Source organism: Triticum aestivum, chromosome 3B (assembly GCF_018294505.1).
Source record: "Triticum aestivum cultivar Chinese Spring chromosome 3B, IWGSC CS RefSeq v2.1, whole genome shotgun sequence".
Taxonomy (NCBI): domain Eukaryota; kingdom Viridiplantae; phylum Streptophyta; class Magnoliopsida; order Poales; family Poaceae; genus Triticum; species Triticum aestivum.
The window spans coordinates 834,416,536-834,436,660 of NC_057801.1; the positions used below are offsets into that span (position 1 = coordinate 834,416,536).

General features: G+C 46.3%; 1 pseudogene; it reads right to left on the reverse strand.

Annotated features, from left to right (window-relative positions):
* Nucleotides 1-14,317: 14,317 nt before the first annotated feature.
* LOC123066957 (methionine aminopeptidase 2B-like) lies at nucleotides 14,318-18,964 on the reverse strand (annotated as a pseudogene).
* Nucleotides 18,965-20,125: the final 1,161 nt, after the last annotated feature.

Below are 20,125 nucleotides of genomic sequence, written 5' to 3' on the forward strand. Positions count from 1 at the left end.
CGGAGGGGTCCCGGGGGTCCACCGGGTGGGGCCACCCATCCCCGGGGGCCACATGGGCTGTAGGGGGTGCGCCTTGGCCTTCATGGGCCAAGGGCACCAGCCCCACAAGGCCCATGCGCCTAGGGTTTCCCCTAGGAGGAGTCCTAGTGGTGGAAGGCACCCCTAGGTGCCTTGGGGGGGAGGGAAACCTCCCTAGGCCGCCGCCCCCCCCTAGTAGATCTCATCTACTAGGGCCGGCCACCCCCCCTTGGCACCCCTATATATAGTGGGGGGAGAGGAGGGACTTCATACCTTGAGCCCTGGCCTTTGGTTGCCTCCTTCTCCCTCCCCAACACCTCCTCCAACTCCATAGTGCTTAGCGAAGCTCTGCCGGAGTACTGCAGCTCCACCAACACCACGCCGTCGTGCTGCTGCTGGTGCCATCTCCCTCAACCTCTCCTCCCTTCCTTGCTGGATCAAGAAGGAGGAGACGTGGCTGTTCCGTACGTGTGTTGAACGCGGAGGTGCCGTCCGTTCGGTGCTAAGGTCATCGGTGATTTGAATCACGTCGAGTACGACTACATCATCACCTTGCAAGCTTCCGCACGCGATCTACAAGTGGTATGTAGATGCAAACTCTCTCCCTAGACTCGTTGCTTAGATGAACTCATAGATGGATCTTGGTGAAACCGTAGGAAAAATTTTAATTTTCTGCAACGTTCCCCAACAGTGGCATCATGAGCTAGGTCTATACGTAGTTCTCTTTGCACGAGTAGAACACAACTTTGTTGTGGGCGTGGATTTTGTCATCTTACTTGCCTCTACTAGTCCTTTCTTGCTCAACGGTATTGTGGGATGAAGCGGCCCGGACCAACCTTACACGTACTCTTACGTGAGACCGGTTCCACCGACTGACATGCACAAGTTGCATAAGGTGGCTGGCGGGTGTCTGTCTCTCCCACCTTAGTTGAAGCGGAATCGATGAACAGGGCCCTTATGAAGGGTAAATAGAAGTTGACAAAATCACGTTGTGGTGATTCGTAGGTAAGAAAACGTTCTTGCTAGAACCCAATTGCAGCCACGTAAAAGATGCAACAACAATTAGAGGACGTCTAACTTGTTTTTGCAGCGATTGATCATGTGATGTGATATGGCCAGAAGTTGTGATGAATGATGAATTGTGATGTATGAGATCATGTTCTTTGTAATAGGATTCACGACTTGCATGTCGATGAGTATGACAACCGGCAGGAGCCATAGGAGTTGTCATTATTTTTTGTATGACCTGCGTGTCATTGAATAACGTCATGTAAACTACTTTACTTTTTTGCTAAACGTTAGTCATAGAAGTAGAAGTAGTCGTTGGCGTGACAACTTCATGAAGACACGATGATGGAGATCATGATGATGGAGATCATGGTGTCAAGCCGGTGACAAGATGATCATGGAGCCCCGAAGATGAAGATCAATGGAGCTATATGATATTGGCCATATCATGTCACAACTATATAATTGCATGTGATGTTTATTATGTATTATGCATCTTGTTTACTTAGAACGACGGTAGTAAATAAGATGATCCCTTATAAAATTTCAAGAAGTGTTCTCCCCTAACTGTGCACCGTTGCTACAGTTCGTCGTTTCTAAGCACCACGTGATGATCGGGTGTGATGGATCCTTACGTTCACATACAACGGGTGTAAGACAGTTTTACACAGCGAAAACACTTAGGGTTAACTTGACGAGCCTAGCATGTGCAGACATGGCCTCGGAACACGGAGACCGAAAGGTCGAACACGAGTCGTATGGAAGATACGATCAACATGAAAATGTTCACCGACGATGACTAGTCCGTCTCACGTGATGATCGGACACGGGCTACTCGACTCGGATCGTGTAACACTTAGATGACTAAAGGGATGTCTAATCTAAGTGGGAGTTCATAATTTGATTAGAACTTTATTATCATGAACATAGTCTAAAACCTTTGCAAATATGTCTTGTAGATCAATGGCCAACGCTAATGTCAACATGAACTTCAACGCGTTCCTAGAGAAAACCAAGCTGAAAGATGATGGCAGCAACTATACGGACTGGGTCCGGAACCTGAGGATCATCCTCATAGCTGCCAGGAAACAATATGTCCTAGAAGGACCGCTAGGTGACGCTCCCGTCCCAGAGAACCAAGACATTATGAATGCTTGGCAGTCTCGCGCTGATGATTACTCCCTCGTTCAGTGCGGCATGCTTTACAGCTTAGAACCGGGGCTCCAAAAGCGTTTTGAGCATCACGGAGCATATGAGATGTTCGAAGAGCTGAAACTAGTTTTTCAAGCTCATGCCCGGGTCGAGAGATATGATGTCTCCGACAAGTTCTACAGTTGTAAGATGGAGGAGAACAGTTCTGTCAGTGAGCACATCCTGAAGATGTCTGGGTTGCACAACCGTATGACCCAGCTGAACATTAACCTCCCAGATGAGGCGGTCATTGACAGAATCCTCCAGTCGCTCCCACCAAGCTACAAGAGCTTTGTGATGAACTACAACATGCAAGGAATGGAAAAGACCATTCCTGAATTGTTCTCGATGCTGAAGTCAGCAGAGGCTGAAATCAAGAAAGAACATCAAGTGTTGATGGTCAATAAGACCACTAAGTTCAAGAAGGGCAAGGGTAAGAAGAACTTCAAGAAGGACGGCAAAGATGTTGCCGCGCCTGGTAAGCCAGTTACCGGGAAGAAGTCAAAGAATGGACCCAAGCCTGAGACTGAGTGCTTTTATTGCAAGGGGAAGGGTCACTGGAAGCGGAACTGCCCCAAATACTTAGCGGATAAGAAGGCCGGCAACACCAAAGGTATATTTGATATACATGTGATTGATGTGTACCTTACCAGTAATCGTAGTAACTCCTGGGTATTTGATACCGGTGCCGTTGCTCATATTTGTAACTCACAGCAGGAGCTGCGGAATAAACGGAGACTGGCAAAGGACGAGGTGACGATGCGCGTCGGGAATGGTTCCAAAGTCGATGTGATCGCCGTCGGCACGCTGCCTCTACATTTACCTACGGGATTAGTTTTGAACCTCAATAATTGTTATTTAGTGCCAAGTTTGAGCATGAACATTGTATCTGGATCTCGTTTAATACGAGATGGCTACTCATTTAAGTCTGAGAATAATGGTTGTTCGATTTATATGAGAGATATGTTTTATGGTCATGCTCCGATGGTCAATGGTTTATTCTTAATGAATCTCGAGCGTAATATTACACATGTTCATAGTGTAGATGCCAAAAGATTTAAAGTTGATAACGATAGTCCCACATACTTGTGGCACTGCCGCCTTGGTCACATTGGTGTCAAGCGCATGAAGAAGCTCCATGCTGATGGACTTTTAGAGTCTCTTGATTATGAATCGTTTGACACGTGCGAACCATGCCTCTTAGGTAAAATGACCAAGACTCCGTTCTCCGGAACAATGGAGCGAGCAACCAACTTGTTGGAAATCATACATACCGATGTGTGCGGTCCAATGAGCGTTGAGGCTCGCGGAGGATATCGTTATGTTCTCACTCTCACAGATGACTTGAGTAGATATGGGTATGTCTACTTAATGAAACACAAGTCTGAGACCTTTGAAAAGTTCAAGGAATTTCAGAATGAGGTGGAGAATCAACGTGACCGAAAGATAAAATTCTTACGATCAGATCGTGGAGGAGAATACTTAAGTCACGAATTTGGTACACACTTAAAGAAATGTGGAATCGTTTCACAGCTCACGCCGCCTGGAACACCTCAGCGAAACGGTGTGTCCGAACGTCGTAATCGCACTCTATTGGATATGGTGCGGTCTATGATGTCTCTTACCGATTTACCGCTATCATTTTGGGGATACGCTCTAGAGACAGCTACATTCACTTTAAATAGGGCACCGTCTAAATCCGTTGAGACGACACCGTATGAATTATGGTTTGGAAAGAAACCTAAGCTGTCGTTTCTAAAAGTTTGGGGATGCGAAGCTTATGTCAAGAAACTTCAACCTGAAAAGCTCGAACCCAAGTCGGAAAAATGCGTATTCATAGGATACCCTAAGGAAACTATAGGGTATACCTTCTACTTAAGATCCGAAGGCAAGATCTTTGTTGCCAAGAACGGATGCTTTCTGGAAAAAGAGTTTCTCTCGAAAGAAGTAAGTGGGAGGAAAGTAGAACTCGATGAAGTACTACCTCTTGAGCGGGATAGTGACGCAGCACAGGAAACCATTCCTGTGATGCCCACACCAACTGAAGAGGAAAACCATGATAATGATCAAGGTACTTCGGATCAAGTTACTGCTGAACTTCGTAGGTCCACAAGGACACGTTCCGCACCAGAGTGGTACGGCAACCCTGTCCTGGAAATCATGTTGTTAGACAACAATGAACCTTCGAACTATGAAGAAGCAATGACGGGCCCGGATTCCAACAAATGGCTTGAAGCCATGAAATCCGAGATAGAATCCATGTATGAAAACAAAGTATGGACTTTGACAGACTTGCCCGATGATCGGCGAGCGATAGAAAACAAATGGATCTTTAAGAAGAAGACGGACGCGGATGGTAATGTTACCATCTATAAAGCTCGACTTGTCGCTAAGGGTTATCGACAGGTTCAAGGGATTGACTACGACGAGACATTCTCTCCCGTAGCGAAGCTAAAGTCCGTCCGAATCATGTTAGCAATTGCCGCATACTATGATTATGAGATATGGCAGATGGACGTCAAAACAGCATTCCTTAACGGGCATCTTAAGGAAGAACTGTATATGATGCAGCCGGAAGGTTTTGTCGATCCTCAGAACGCTAACAAAGTATGCAAGCTCCAGCGATCCATTTATGGACTGGTGCAAGCATCTCGGAGTTGGAACATTCGCTTTGATGAGATGATCAAAGCGTTTGGGTTTATGCAGACTTATGGAGAAGCCTGCGTTTACAAGAAAGTGAGTGGGAGCTCTGTAGCATTTCTCATATTATATGTAGATGACATACTCCTGATGGGAAATAATATAGAATTTCTGGACAGCATTAAGGCCTACTTGAATAAGTGTTTTTCAATGAAGGACCTTGGAGAAGCTGCTTATATATTAGGCATCAAGATCTATAGAGATAGATCGAGACGCCTCATAGGTCTTTCACAAAGTACATACCTTGATAAGATTTTGAAGAGATTCAGAATGGATCAGTCCAAGAAGGGGTTCTTGCCTATGTTACAAGTTATGAGACTGAGCTCAGCTCAGTCACCGACCACGGCAAAAGATAAAGAAGAGATGAGTGTCATCCCCTATGCTTCAGCCATAGGATCTATTATGTATGCCATGCTGTGTACCAGACCCGATGTAAACCTTGCCGTAAGTTTGGTAGCAAGATACCAAAGTAATCCCGGCAAGGAACACTGGACAGCGGTCAAGAATATCCTGAAGTACCTGAAAAGGACAAAGGACATGTTTCTCGTTTATGGAGGAGACGAAGAGCTCGTCGTAAAGGGTTACGTCGACGCTAGCTTCGACTCAGATCCGGATGACTCTAAGTCACAAACCGGATACGTGTATATGTTGAATGGTGGAGCAGTAAGCTGGTGCAGCTGCAAGCAGAGCGTCGTGGCGGGATCTACGTGTGAAGCGGAGTACATGGCAGCCTCGGAGGCAGCACATGAAGCGATTTGGGTGAAGGAGTTCATCACCGACCTAGGAGTCATACCCAATGCGTCGGGGCCGATCAAACTCTTCTGTGACAACACTGGAGCTATTGCCCTCGCAAAGGAGCCCAGGTTTCACAAGAAGACCAGGCACATCAAGCGTCGTTTCAACTCCATCCGTGAAAATGTTCAAGATGGAGACATAGAGATTTGCAAAGTACACACGGATCTGAATGTCGCAGATCCGCTGACTAAACCTCTCTCGCGTGCAAAACATGATCAACACCAGAACTCTATGGGTGTTCGATTCATCACAATGTAACTAGATTAGTGACTCTAGTGCAAGTGGGAGACTGTTGGAAATATGCCCTAGAGGCAATAATAAAAGTATTATTATATTTCATTGTTCATGATAATTGTCTTGTATTCATGCTATAACTGTATTATCCGGAAATCGTAATACACGTGTGAATACTTAGACCACACTATGTCCCTGGTAAGCCTCTAGTTGACCAGCTCGTTGTGATCAACAGATAGTCATGGTTTCCTGACTATGGACATTGGATGTCGTTGATAACGGGATCACATCATTAGGAGAATGATGTGATGGACAAGACCCAATCCTAAGCATAGCATAAAAGATCGAGTAGTTCGTTTTGCTAGAGCTTTGCAAGTGTCAAGTATCTCTTCCTTCGACCATGAGATCGTGTAACTCCCGGATACCGTAAGAATGCCTTGGGTGTACCAAACGTCACAACGTAACTGGGTGACTATAAAGGTGCATTACAGGTATCTCCGAAAGTAGCTGTTGGGTTGACACGGATCGAGACTGGGATTTGTCACTCCGTATGACGGAGAGGTATCTCTGGGCCCACTCGGTAATGCATCATCATAATGAGCTCAATGTGACCAAGGTGTTGGACACGGGATCATGCATTACGGTACGAGTAAAGTGACTTGCCGGTAACGAGACTGAACAAGGTATTGGGATACCGACGATCAAGTCTCGGGCAAGTAACGTACCGATTGACAAAGGGAATTGCATACAGGGTTTGATCGAATCCTCGACATAGTGGTTCATCCGATGACAACATCGAGGAGCATGTGGGAGCCATCATGGGTATCCAGATCCCGCTGATGGTTATTGACTAAGAGAGTCTCGGTCATGTCTACATGTCTCCCGAACCCGTAGGGTCTACACACTTAAGGTTCAGTCACGCTAGGGTTGTAGGGATATGTATATGCAGTAACCCGAATGTTGTTCGGAGTCCCGGATGAGATCCCGGACGTCACGAGGAGTTCCGGAATAGTCCGGAGGTAAAGATTTATATATAGGAAGTGCTATTTCGGGCACCGGGACAAGTTTCGGGGTTATCGGTATTGTACCGGGACCACCGTTGGGGTCCCGGGGGTCCACCGGGTGGGGCCACCCATCCCCGGGGGCCACATGGGCTGTAGGGGGTGCGCCTTGGCCTTCATGGGCCAAGGGCACCAGCCCCACAAGGCCCATGCGCCTAGGGTTTCCCCCTAGGAGGAGTCCTAGTGGTGGAAGGCACCCCTAGGTGCCTTGGGGGGGAGGGAAACCTCCCTAGGCCGCCGCCCCCCCTAGTAGATCTCATCTACTAGGGCCGGCCACCCCCCCTTGGCACCCCTATATATAGTGGGGGGAGAGGAGGGACTTCATACCTTGAGCCCTGGCCTTTGGTTGCCTCCTTCTCCCTCCCCAACACCTCCTCCAACTCCATAGTGCTTAGCGAAGCTCTGCCGGAGTACTGCAGCTCCACCAACACCACGCCGTCGTGCTGCTGCTGGTGCCATCTCCCTCAACCTCTCCTCCCTTCCTTGCTGGATCAAGAAGGAGGAGACGTGGCTGTTCCGTACGTGTGTTGAACGCGGAGGTGCCGTCCGTTCGGTGCTAAGGTCATCGGTGATTTGAATCACGTCGAGTACGACTACATCATCACCTTGCAAGCTTCCGCACGCGATCTACAAGTGGTATGTAGATGCAGACTCTCTCCCTAGACTCGTTGCTTAGATGAACTCATAGATGGATCTTGGTGAAACCGTAGGAAAAATTTTAATTTTCTGAAACGTTCCCCAACAATTACCCGTCGGGAGACCTGTTGACTGCTGTTGCTGCCCCCGGGATTAGCTATGTCTGGCATTGCATCCTCCAAGGTTTGGCCATTCTCCAGGAGGGCATGATTTGGAGAGTGGGGAATGGAGAGCCGATCCGGATATGGCAAGACCCCTGGCTACCCTCAGGACTGGTGAGATTTCCAAGATCACATCATGGTAATACCCTGCTTACCAGAGTCACGGAACTGATTGATCCGGTAACAAACACATGGGACGAACAGCTGGTACGACAAACTTTCACCGCGAATGAGGCTGCCACTATCCTGGGGATCCCTATCTTTGAACATCATGAGGATTTTATCGCATGGCAATTTGATGGCAAAGGGATGTTTTCCGTCCGATCAGCCTACAGAGTGCATGTCGACCTCGAGGCGCGCTAGAGTACACACCCACTAGGCGGCAGCTCCGAAGGCAACGATGGTGACAAGAAAATGTGGCAGAAGCTCTGGAGTGTCCATTGCCCGAGAAGAGTCCATCATTTTTATGGCGATTGGCGCACAATAGCCATCCAATGGTGCGGAATGTGCAACGCATTGGTGTGGAGTTGGATACCGACTGCATTATGTGCAACAGGCTCCCTGAAGACGGTGGACATCTGTTTCTTAGGTGCAAGGAAGTGAAGAAAATGTGGCGTGCTCTGGGGCTTGAGGACTGCAGAGTGAAACTGTTGGGGTGCCCTTCTCCTCGCCAGCTACTTACGTGTGTCTTCTCGCTGCCGGAGGAAACCATGCTCAAAACCATATGCCTTCTATGGATGTGGTGGACTGAAAGAAACAAGGTGAAACACCAGCAAGCTAGGGCATCCACTGACCAATTTCAATTGCTCATGACCAAGTCCCTGTCAGAATGGCATGAGTTCTACTCAAAGGTGGCGCCGGTGAACCACAAACCCAACCCAAAATGGTCAAAGCCTACAACAGATGTTGTGAAGATAAACGTCGATGGGGCCTTCACCCCGGTTAACCACCAAGCTGGCTGGGGTTGCGTTGCCCGAGATCACACGGGAGACGTACTGTTCGCTACCGCGGGAGGACTAGGGCATGTCACGGAAGCACTACATGCAGAAGCACTTGCATTATTGCATGCAATTGCACTCGCTAAAGCTCAGGGCATGGGGCGAGTTGTCTTTCACTACAGGAATCAGCTAATTTGCCGTCTGTGGGGGTCTTTGCCGTCAGCTTTTTGTTGTGCCTGACGGCAAAGACAACTTTTGTCATCAGCTGCTGACGGCAAAGAATGACTGACGACAAAGAGTACTTTGCCGTCTGCGAAAAGAAACACATGCGACAAAGACCTTAGTTTGTCGTCTGCCCATAAAAAACGGACTGCAAAAAATCTTTGCCGTGTGTGTTTTTATCCACAGACGGCAAAGAATCTTTGTCGTCTCTTTTTTTATTGGCAGACGGCAAACTGGACCCTTCGCCGTCTGTGTTTTTTTACAGACGGCAAAGAAGAAGCACAACACACGGATTGATCTCCCGGATCGATGACATGGCAATATCTCAGCCGCACCAGCCCATAACGCACGGCCCCATCCCACCCCTCCTGTCGGACGCACTTATCCACCCATGAGGCACGCACCCCCACGTCGCACGCGCCCTCTCCTTCTCGTTCTCCCTCCTCTCTCCTCGCTCCCTCTTTGTCCCAAGCAGCCGCGCGGAGCCAGCCTCGGCCCTCCCCCATCGCCCGAGCAGCCGCCGCCGGCCCCGGCCATCCCCCATCGCCCTGTGCAGCCGCCGCCAGTCCCGGCCCTCCCCCATCGCCCTGAGCAGCCGCCGCTGGCCCCGGCCCTCCATCACCACCCTGAGCAGCCGCCGCCGGCCCCGGCCCTCCATCGCCGCCCTGAGCAGCCGGAGGCGGCCGGCCATGGCGCCGCCGGCCCCGGCCTCCCTCGCCGCCCCGAGCAGCCGCAGGAGGCCCGCCATGGCGCCGCTGGCCCCGATCCTCCCCCGTCGCCACGAGCATCCGCATGCGGTCCGCCATGGCTCTACCAGCCCCGGCTCTCCACCGTCGCCCGAGCAGCAGCACGCAGCCGGCCATGGCGCCGCCGACCCCAGCCCTCCCTCGTCGCCCAGAGCAGCCTCACGTGGAGGGCCCTGCTCCCGGGCGACGCCGGCCCCGACCCCTTCCTTCCTTTGCCCAGGCCATCGTCGCCCCGAGCAACCGCACGCCGCCATCCCCGTCCCCCGGCGCCGCGACCTTTTCCACCTTCCTCCAAGAATGCCATTGCCCCGACCACGGCACTTAATTTGTGGCTCTTAGTAACTGTTATTAATTGCTATGTGCGTGTACCGGCAGAAATTTGATGCTCAGTGCCTATGCGTGTAGCTGCATTGATATTTCACGAATTCCACTTTTTGTTTCAAGTTTTTGTACATTGTGCTGCGAATTTATGTGTGAAAAGTGGGTTAGTTTTGCAAAACTACGACTGTGATGGGTTTGCTAGCGTTGGTGATTTATTTTTTTAATCATGAAAAAGCAATTTGCCGTCTGTGATGATTTTGGGTGATGGCAAACATGGAGTCTGGCTGACGGCAGAGACCCTGTTCTTTGCCGTCTGTTATTATTTTACTGACGACAAAATCTCTTTGCTGTCTTCCCAATAAAAAGCTGACGGCAAAGTACTCTTTGCCGACTTTGTGTTTGCCGACTACCCGCTGACGGCAAAATCTTTGCCGTCTGTATTCCTGCCTTTGCCGTCTGTACTTGCCTGACGACAAACTTCCTGATTCCTGTAGTGTTTGAAACAGACTTCCTGGGCCTGTCCAGCGCCATCTCCACTGATGCTTTCGACCGGTCAAGCCTGGGTGCCATCTTCAGGGAGGCGAGATTTCTTCTTTAGTTCGGCTTTATTCAGTGGATCATTTCACACTGCCCACGCTCTTGTAACGTTCCAGCACATGAGCTGGCTTCCGTGGGTAGGCAGAGCATGCATGGGAGTCAATATGTCTGGCTCTCGAACTCCCCCCCCCCAATGTAACCGATGCAGTGACCGCCGACTTGGTCGGTCCATCGTAATTTATGGAATGCAAGGTGTTCCAATTCAGAAAAAAAAACTTCCAACTAAATTTTCTCTAGGAACATATCTAAAACAGTAGAACTAAAGCGCAAGTTACGGCATAATTGCAAAGACCTTTTGACTATGTTCATGATAATTAAGTTCATCTAATCAAATTATTTAATGAACTCCCACTTAGATAGACATCCCTCTAGTCATCTAAGTGATATATGATCCGAGTCAACTAGGCCGTGACTGATCATCACGTGAGACGGACTAGTCATCATCGGTGAACATCTCTATGTTGATCATATCTACTATACCATTCATGTTCGACCTTTCGGTCTCTTGTGTTCCGAGGCCATGTCTGTACATGCTAGGCTCGTCAAGTCAACCTAAGTGTTTCGCGTGTGTAAATCTGGCTTACACCCGTTGTATGCGAGCGTTAGAATCTATCACACCCGATCATCACATGGTGCTTTGAAACAACGAACTTTCGTAACGGTGCACAGTTAGGGGGAACACTTTCTTGAAATTTTAATGAGGGATCATCTTATTTATGCTACCGTCGTTCTAAGCAAATAAGATGTAAACATGACAAACATCACATGCAAATCATAAAGTGACATGATATGGCCATTATCATCTTGCGTCTTTGATCTCCATATTTGAAGCGTGGCATGATCACCTTCGTCACCGGCATGACACCATGATCTCCATCATCGAGTCTCCATTAAATTGTCTCGCCAACTATTACTTCTACTACTATGGCTAACGGTTAGCAATAATGTAAAGTAATTACATGGCATTTTTCATTGACACGCAGGTCATACAATAAATTAAGACAACTCCTATGGATCCTGCCGGTTGTCATACTCATCGACATGCAAGTCGTAATTCCTATTACAAGAACATGATCAATCTCATACATCACATATCATTCATCACATTCTTTTGGCCATATCACATCACATAGCATACCCTGCAAAAACAAGTTAGACGTCCTCTAATTGTTGTTGCATGTTTTACGTGGCTGCTATGGGTTTCTAGCAAGAATGTTTCTTACCTACGCAAAGCCACAACGGTGATATGCCAATTGCTATTTATCCTTCATAAGTACCCTTTTCATTGAACCTGATCCGACTAAAGTGGGAGAGGCTGGCACCCGTTAGCCACCTTATGCAACAAGTGCATGTCAGTCGGTGGAACCTGTCTCACGTAAGTGTACGTGTAAGGTCGGTCCAGGCCGCTTCATCCCATAATACCGTCGAAACAAGATAGGACTAGTAACGATAAGCATATTAAACAAAACCAACGCCCACAACTACTTGTGTTCTACTCGTGCATAGAATCTATGCAATAGACCTAGCTCTGATACCACTGTTGGGGAACATAGCAGAAATTCAAAATTTTCTACGCATCACCAAGATCAATCTATGGAGATTCTAGCAATAAGAGAGGGAGAGGATGAGCATCTTCATACCTTTGAAGATCGCTAAGCGGAAGCGTTACAAGAACGCGGTCGATGGAGTCGTACTCGCGGCGATCCAAATCGCGGAAGATCCGACCTAGCGCCGAACGGACGACGCATCCGCGTTCAACACACGTACAACCCCGGGACGTCTCCTCCTTCTTGATCCAGCAAGGGGATAGGATAAGTTGAGGCAGAACTCCGACAGCATGACGGCATGGTGGTGGTGGAGCTCGTGGTATTCCTGCAGGGCTTCGCCAAGCACTATGGAGGAGGAGGAAGAGTTGGAGGAGGGAGGGGCTGCGCCAAAAGCAAGGGTTCTGCAGCCCTCCCACCCCCCCTCTATTTATAGGGTTAAGGGGAGAGGGGGCCGGCCCCTCTAGATCCCATCTAGAGGGGGAGCGACGGCTAGGAGGGGAGGCTTGCCCCCCAAGCAAGGTGGAGGCGCCCCCCTCCCCTAGGGTTTTCAACCCTAGGCGCCTTGGGCCCTTGGGGAGGGGCGTACCAGCCCACTAGGGGCTGGTTCCCTCCCATATTCAGCCCATCAAGTCCCCCGCGGCAGGTGGCCCCACCTGATGGACCTCCGGACACCTTTCAGTGGTCCCGGTACAATACCGATAACCCCCGAAACTATTCCGGTGACTGGAACTGGACTCCCCATATATAAATCTTCACCTCCGGATCATTCCGTAACTCCTCGTGACGTTCGGGATCTCATCCGGGACTCCAAACAACCTTCGCTGACCACATATAATTTCCCATAACAACTCTAGCGTCATCAAACCTTAAGTGTGTAGACCCTACGGGTTCAGGAATCATGCAGACATGACCGAGACATCTCTCCGGCCAATAACCAACAGCGAGATCTGGATACCCATGTTGGCTCCCACATGTTCCATGATGATCTCATTGGATGAACCACGATGTCATGGATTCAATCGATCCCGTATACAATTCCCTTTGTCAATCGGTATGTTACTTGCCCGAGATTCGATCGTAGGTATCCCAATACCTCGTTCAATCTCGTTACCGGCAAGTCACTTTACTCGTTCCGTAGTGCATGATCCCGTGACTAACTATTTAGTAACATTGAGCTCATTATGATGATGCATCACCAAGTGGGCCCAGAGATACCTCTCCGTCATACGGAGTGACAAATCCCAGTCTCGATTCGTGCCAACCCAACAGACACTTTCGGAGATACATGTAGTGCACCTTTATAGCCACCCAGTTATGTTGTGACGTTTGGTACACCCAAAGCATTCCTACAGTATCCGGGAGTTGCACAATCTCATGGTCTAAGGAAATGATACTTGACATTAGAAAAGCTCTTAGCAAGCGAACTACACGATCTTGTGCTATGTTTAGGATTGGGTCTTGTCCATCACATCATTCTCCTAATGATGTGATCCCGTTATCAATGACATCCAATGTCCATGGTCAGGAAACCATAACGATCTATTGATCAACGAGCTAGTCAACTAGAGGCTCACTAGGGACATGTTGTGGTCTATGTATTCACACATGTATTACGGTTTCCGGTTAATACAATTATAGCATGAACAATAGACAATTATCATGAACAAGGAAATACAATAATAACCATTTTATTATTGCCTCTAGGGCATATTTCCAACAATATTTTCCTTTCTCCACTTGTAACCAGGTATTTCATTTGAAATGTGTAATCCTTGTTAAATACTAGTACTATTATCTTGCAGATTAGTACTAGTAGACATAGATCTGTAAGCAGAAGAAACTATGTCAACAGCTTGTGCAGCGCTTCGCAGAAATACCTTCACTTTTAGTTGTTCCATTCCATGCTAATGATAAACTTCTTCAAGATAATAGACTATTATTTATAGAGGATTCAAGTCGAATACAACATTGTATCAGTTCTTAGAAACTTTAAAATCTGGAAAAAAGGGGGCAATATAAAAGATGTCAAAACATTTTTTGTCTGTTATCATGCGTCATTTGATCCATATGATCATAGATCACCCAAGATAGTAAAACACTAATCACCACGGGGCACAGATTCAAAGAGAGCTGCAGCGCCAATCAATAGTCGTCGCCTCTGGATATGACTTCTTTACATGTTGGTCGAAGCAAAATGGTGTGCTCAAATTGTGACACATAGCTTCCCCTCACATCGCACACTGGAGGGTATGGCTGCAAGTAGAGGCAAGCTGGTTAGGAAGCCGTGCGCAACCATGTACGTGATAGGGATCAGACATTCGAGTGAAAATGGTGGTATTCTACGTACTTGCACAATGCCAACATCACAGAGATTTTTCAGTGCCATTAGATATTTGGTCTCACCAATGCGGTCCAGGTATCGGCGGCAAAATGTAAGGGTTCCAAAGTTGTTGTTGATTGTCGTGAGTAGCTGCCTAGCTTTTGCTACCCTCAATGGCACGTGGCCAACATCAAAGTTCTTCATGTAATGACTGCATTCCAGGTCCTCCCTCACAAATCCCTTCCCTGCAAACAGAATTACGCTTGTGAAATGTAATTAAGTCTGTTCAAAAACATGAACATGCACCAAAGTAGGGAAAACGGATATCGGTTGTTCAACCAAGAAGGCCGTGATAGTTAGGTACTATAGAAAGGATTTTAAAACTATTAGTAATCCGATTAAAATGACTTTCTAATGTATTTGGGCATATAAGTTCAAGCTATATTGTGCCGTACCTGTGGACCCAAAAGTTTCAATGGCATAAAATTCACCCTCCTCCATTTTTGTTTGCTCTCCGCCTTTTACAATTGGAACTGATTTCCCATAATGGATTTGGTATGGTCCAATGCCATGTCCATTGAGGTTTCGTACACTTTTTACTGACACAAAACAAAGAAGTCATTTATATTTTCATTCTTGTCACCATATAATTCCAATGGCACTAAATGAAAAAAAAACTATACACACCTTGGAAAATTTTCCCATTAATTTCAACCTCATATGACTCCATGACTTCTTGGATTGCAGCGCCAATGCCACAAAGCCGTGCATCTATTCCAGCTTCCTGAAATGAATGATAAATAAACAATATTAAATAAAAAACAATAGACACGATTTAAGGGAATGTGATTTCAAGTATCGGATCATTAACAGAGGAAAAAAAAACTCAGATTCAACCCAAACAAATCTCTATACATAAACAACTAGAAAGAAGACAGCGTGCTGAATAGACTACAATCCAGTAATCAAAAGCAGAAGTCTAACAACAACTATTAGAAATACTATGGGCAAAGGTGCTTATGGGAAGCATTCATTCGGTACTATCCGAGTCCATTGACTTAAAATATACCATAGCCTCATAAGAGTAAACAAAATGCATAGAAATTACCTTGATTCCAGTATTTGTGGCATCTCTCGTTGCTTGAAGCAACGGATTAAACATGGGATTAAAAGCGACAGTAAATGCCGAATCAACTATGTGGCCTGGGAATAGTTACACTATCGTGTTAATTTTTGAAAGCATAAATATCATGAATTCATACTTGCAACTTTGCAAGGACAAAAAACACAAATATACATTAAAATCATTGATGAAAGGACCGAACAAAATATTAAAATAGACATACCATCTATATGTGTCCCAAAATCTAGTTTCATCACATCATCATATTGTAGTACAGTTTTATCACCAGAATTCGGAGTCCAGTGAGCTGCAACCCTAAGCACCAAACAAATTCGTTATTGTAAGAAGGGGAAGCAGTACTATAGATCGCATCTAGAGGAATACCATACCAATTCAAGGAGCATCCTGTTGGAAAGGCAATACCCGCTTGTAGTCCATTCTCCTTGATAAGTTTCCGAACCAAGTTTTCCAAAGTTTCGCATAGTTCAATCATTAGCATTCCAGGCTTTACAATGCTCCTCATGTATTTCCGCACCTTGTAAAATATCATACATCGTAGAGTTGTAACCAACAACACAAAGAAAATGAAGCTGCCAAAACCCAACAATGCTTGAACATTCTAAACCTGTCGATGAACTTCTGCAGCCCGACGAATAGAATTATACATCGGTTTTTGTAGTCGTTCCTGTTCTCTCTTTTCTTCACTAGTTGTTCTATATAAATTACTGAAAAGAAATAACATCATTAAATTAAGAAGACAAGATAATATGATTTTGCAGAGTGCTTCATTAGCAATAAATGAAACACAATAGTATTTTGCATCATTTTCAAAAGTTAAGATCACATGCAATTTTGACCTTGGCCTGTTTTATGAAGTTAAAAAACACCATACTCCGATCATTTAATACTTCATTACCACAAAAATTGAAATAGACTAATACTTACTCATCCTTGTATTGCTGGATTTCACCCTCAGGAAAGTCGCCTGAAGGGAAAAGCTCATCAACAGGGACTGACGGAGGATCTGTCTGTTGAAGAGGGTCCTTCTTCTTTCTACATAAAACATGTGATATGCTCTTAAAATGGAGCAAACCAAACAAGAACGTTAATTATTCAACTGAATGATAGAACTCACTTGGCCTTTCTTTTCTTCTTTTTCTTCTTTGCAGCCACCGAAGCTATCCATTCGAGACGAACAGTTAGAATAATCACATGATTGATATCCTAGTTTCTAAATGCTAGCAATAATTGTCGAAGATCCACTGGTCCAGCTCTAATTGAAAAACTCGGAAATGAGAATTTGATATGTAGTCACCTGCTGCGTCATCTTCAGAACGACCATCCACTTGCGCATCATCATCGTGTTTTGGTGGTGAGGGCTGAGCTCCGGGAGTCCCACCACTAATATATGCAACCTTGAATTCTTTTGACGAGGTTGCATCCGACTCTATACTAGATGCCTTTTCCAGAGTGTCCTGTAGCAAAAATAGGAAGCTTAGGGCATCTCTAGCCGAACACAAAAATTTAGACCCTCAAAAGCCTCCTCAAACCTTAACTCCCCAATTTTGATGAGTTGAGAAAAGGTGGTTCCTAGGCTCCTAGCCGAACTCCTAAACTTAACTCCCTAAAAACATTTGCATACAATTTCATTTCAAACTACTCAATTATGTAATGAAACAAAGGTAGCACATCATACATAGCATAATTATATGGTTCAGATAACATACAACTACTTAAAACTACATAGCACACTTAAAACTACTGGGAATCCTCCATGAGCTCATCCCAGTTCACCTCCGAGTAGCCGGAGTCAGAGGAGCCAAAGGAAATATCGATCATCCCCGTGGCAATGGAGGATACCACGCTTCTTATAGGCCTTGTAGAACGCTTGTTCCTCGGTGACGAGCTTTGGATGCTTCGCTCTAATCTCGGATAGATAGGCCTCATCGATTTGCTCGGCCTTGATCTGCTCGATGCATCACAAGTCTCTTTCTCCTCGCGATGGGAGACCAACTGAGGCTCCCGGAAGTTCGGGGCGCTACGACTGCCGAGGGGGAAATTAACCTTTTCCCGGCGTCCGAACAAGCACGGCGCTGCCACCTCGTACACATGAGCTGCCTACTCCATGGACTGGAAAGTGTCGAGCCAATACCTCTCTTGCATGTATGAATTGCGGATATCTGCCACCCAAGTACCCCACAACTGATCACGCACACGGCACTGCTTCTTCTTCTTATTCGGCAGTGGCAATGGCAACTAAGACATGGATCTTGAGCGGGGCGGGTGCGGCGGTGCTCGAGGCAGCCGGGCAGATTCGGCGGTGGCCCTTCTTGTCGATTCAACTGAGATGAGGCCGGGTTGCAACTTGATCATTGATTTCGGCGACGGCGGCTAGAGGCTAGATTCATCGATTCTGGCGACGGCGGCGACCGATGATTGAATTTGCGTGGGACGGGATGTGGGCAGGGGCGCTTGGTGGCTAGCGAAAGCAAGGAGGGTGGCGCCGACGTGAATGCTGGTCATTGGGGGAGAGTGGCGGTTGTAGGGGGGTGGCGACTTGTATGCTAAGAAGTGGCTGGGGCTGCTCATATTTGTGGTGAGGTCCACACACCGCTTTAATTTTTTGAGGAGTTAAACCAGTTGAGGGTTCGACTAGGTCAGATTTAACTCCTCAAGAGGAGAAATTTTGAGGAGTTATACCCTTTTGAGGGTTCTGCTAGAGTTGCCCTTATTTACCATATATAGCAGTGCAACGATCATTCAAGAGAAGATGGCATGTAACCACAGTAGTTTCCATCTGTTGTAGGAGTATTTCCATCACATATCACTTTCTAACTGGATTATGGAAAGGCTAGCCATGTCATCTAGTCAAAGGCTCTAAATTAAACTATGAGAGGAATTCAAGGGACAAGCTACAGAAACAGATAGAGACAAAGTACGAACACAATGCGACCAAGTTTTCCAATGGGGTAATGTAAAAAAAAACAATTATGACAAGAAACAACGGGTAGTTGTGTTGACTTTTTTTGTGTTGGGGAGGTAGTTGTTGGCTTGTCGTGATTACCAATTCTGCTTGGCAGAATAGTATGGGTCAATAATAGTATGTATGGTTCTTGTTCATCCCCAATATTTTCTCTAGCAGCAACATAAGTAGTATGAAATATGCCAAAGCAACCATGCATGCAATGCAAGATATGGCGAGGTAAAACATTCACAGCTAGTTCAAGGCAAAAAGGTACTTTTGCAGCACAGTGCTTACTTTGGCTTCCTGAGTTTGCCCAACATCAACATGGAATGCCTCCATCTCCTTGGTTAACGTTGCTGCACCTGTGCTAGCCCCAGCCATATTGTATCTTATTAATTGAAAAACTGAATGAGCAGAATTAATGAACATCATAAATACCAATTCATCCAAGGATAAATTACATATGAGAATAAATTTATCACCCTTTAGAAGGAAAATCCAGTATTCACTATCTCACAGAAGCTCGCAACATCCCTGAAACTATTAGGCCGTGTCTGGGAGCAAGGAACATATATGTACCCTTGGTAATTTACTAGCAGGTAAGCACATACTTCAAACTGAGAGCTTTGAGCATGCATTTGTACAAGAACCAGTCTAGCATACTTGTAGCATATACTTGCACAAACAGTGACCCATGAGTTGAAAATGTTAACTGATAGACTTTATGAATTAAACCCATCGACTGGGTCATATGGGCAACAAACTGATCAGTCATCCACAAGAAACAAATTTCTGATAAATAAAGGAAAGCATACCAAGTCATACGCGGCCCAAACAACCATGAGAAACATCAGAATAACCATGAATATGGAAAATGAGCTTGATTGACTCATACAATCCGATCTAAATAACTGTTCGACTAAGCAGGAGGAAAGGAAAGTACCTTTATGGGTTCGGTTCACAAAGTTTCTTTGTAGCTCAGAAGCGTTTGTGGGGAGGAGGTGCAGAAGCGAATCAACCGAGAGGAAGCCGGAAGAAGCAGAGATAGCGGCGGCAGCGCGTGAAACAGGAGGGATGAGAACGCTCGCGGCCGGAAGTCGTAGGCGAGGTATTCTCCCTCCGCATGAAACCTGCCTGCGAGGAAGAAATATGGGTTAGATAGACTTGGACAGGAGCAAGAAGCTTCCGCGCGTGCTGCGAGGGAGAAACGAAATGGGTTGTTAGACTTTTGGAGCAAGAGCAAAGAACGCTTTGTACGACTGGTCTTAACCCAGAACCGTACGGACTTTTTGCTTTTCTTTTGACCATAACGTAGGAAAACCTTATTTGCCGCAAGTTGAAACCTTTCTTTTTTGTACAATTCTGTATACACTGAAACATTTTTTTTACACATTTGAACATTTCGTAAATACGTGACTAACCATTTTCCAATATATGTTTCGATATCTACTTCGTTTCAACACAGCAGTGTACATTTTTCATATACATCCAAAACAATATTTTTACAGGTTCAATATTTTCAAATACATAATTATCATTTTT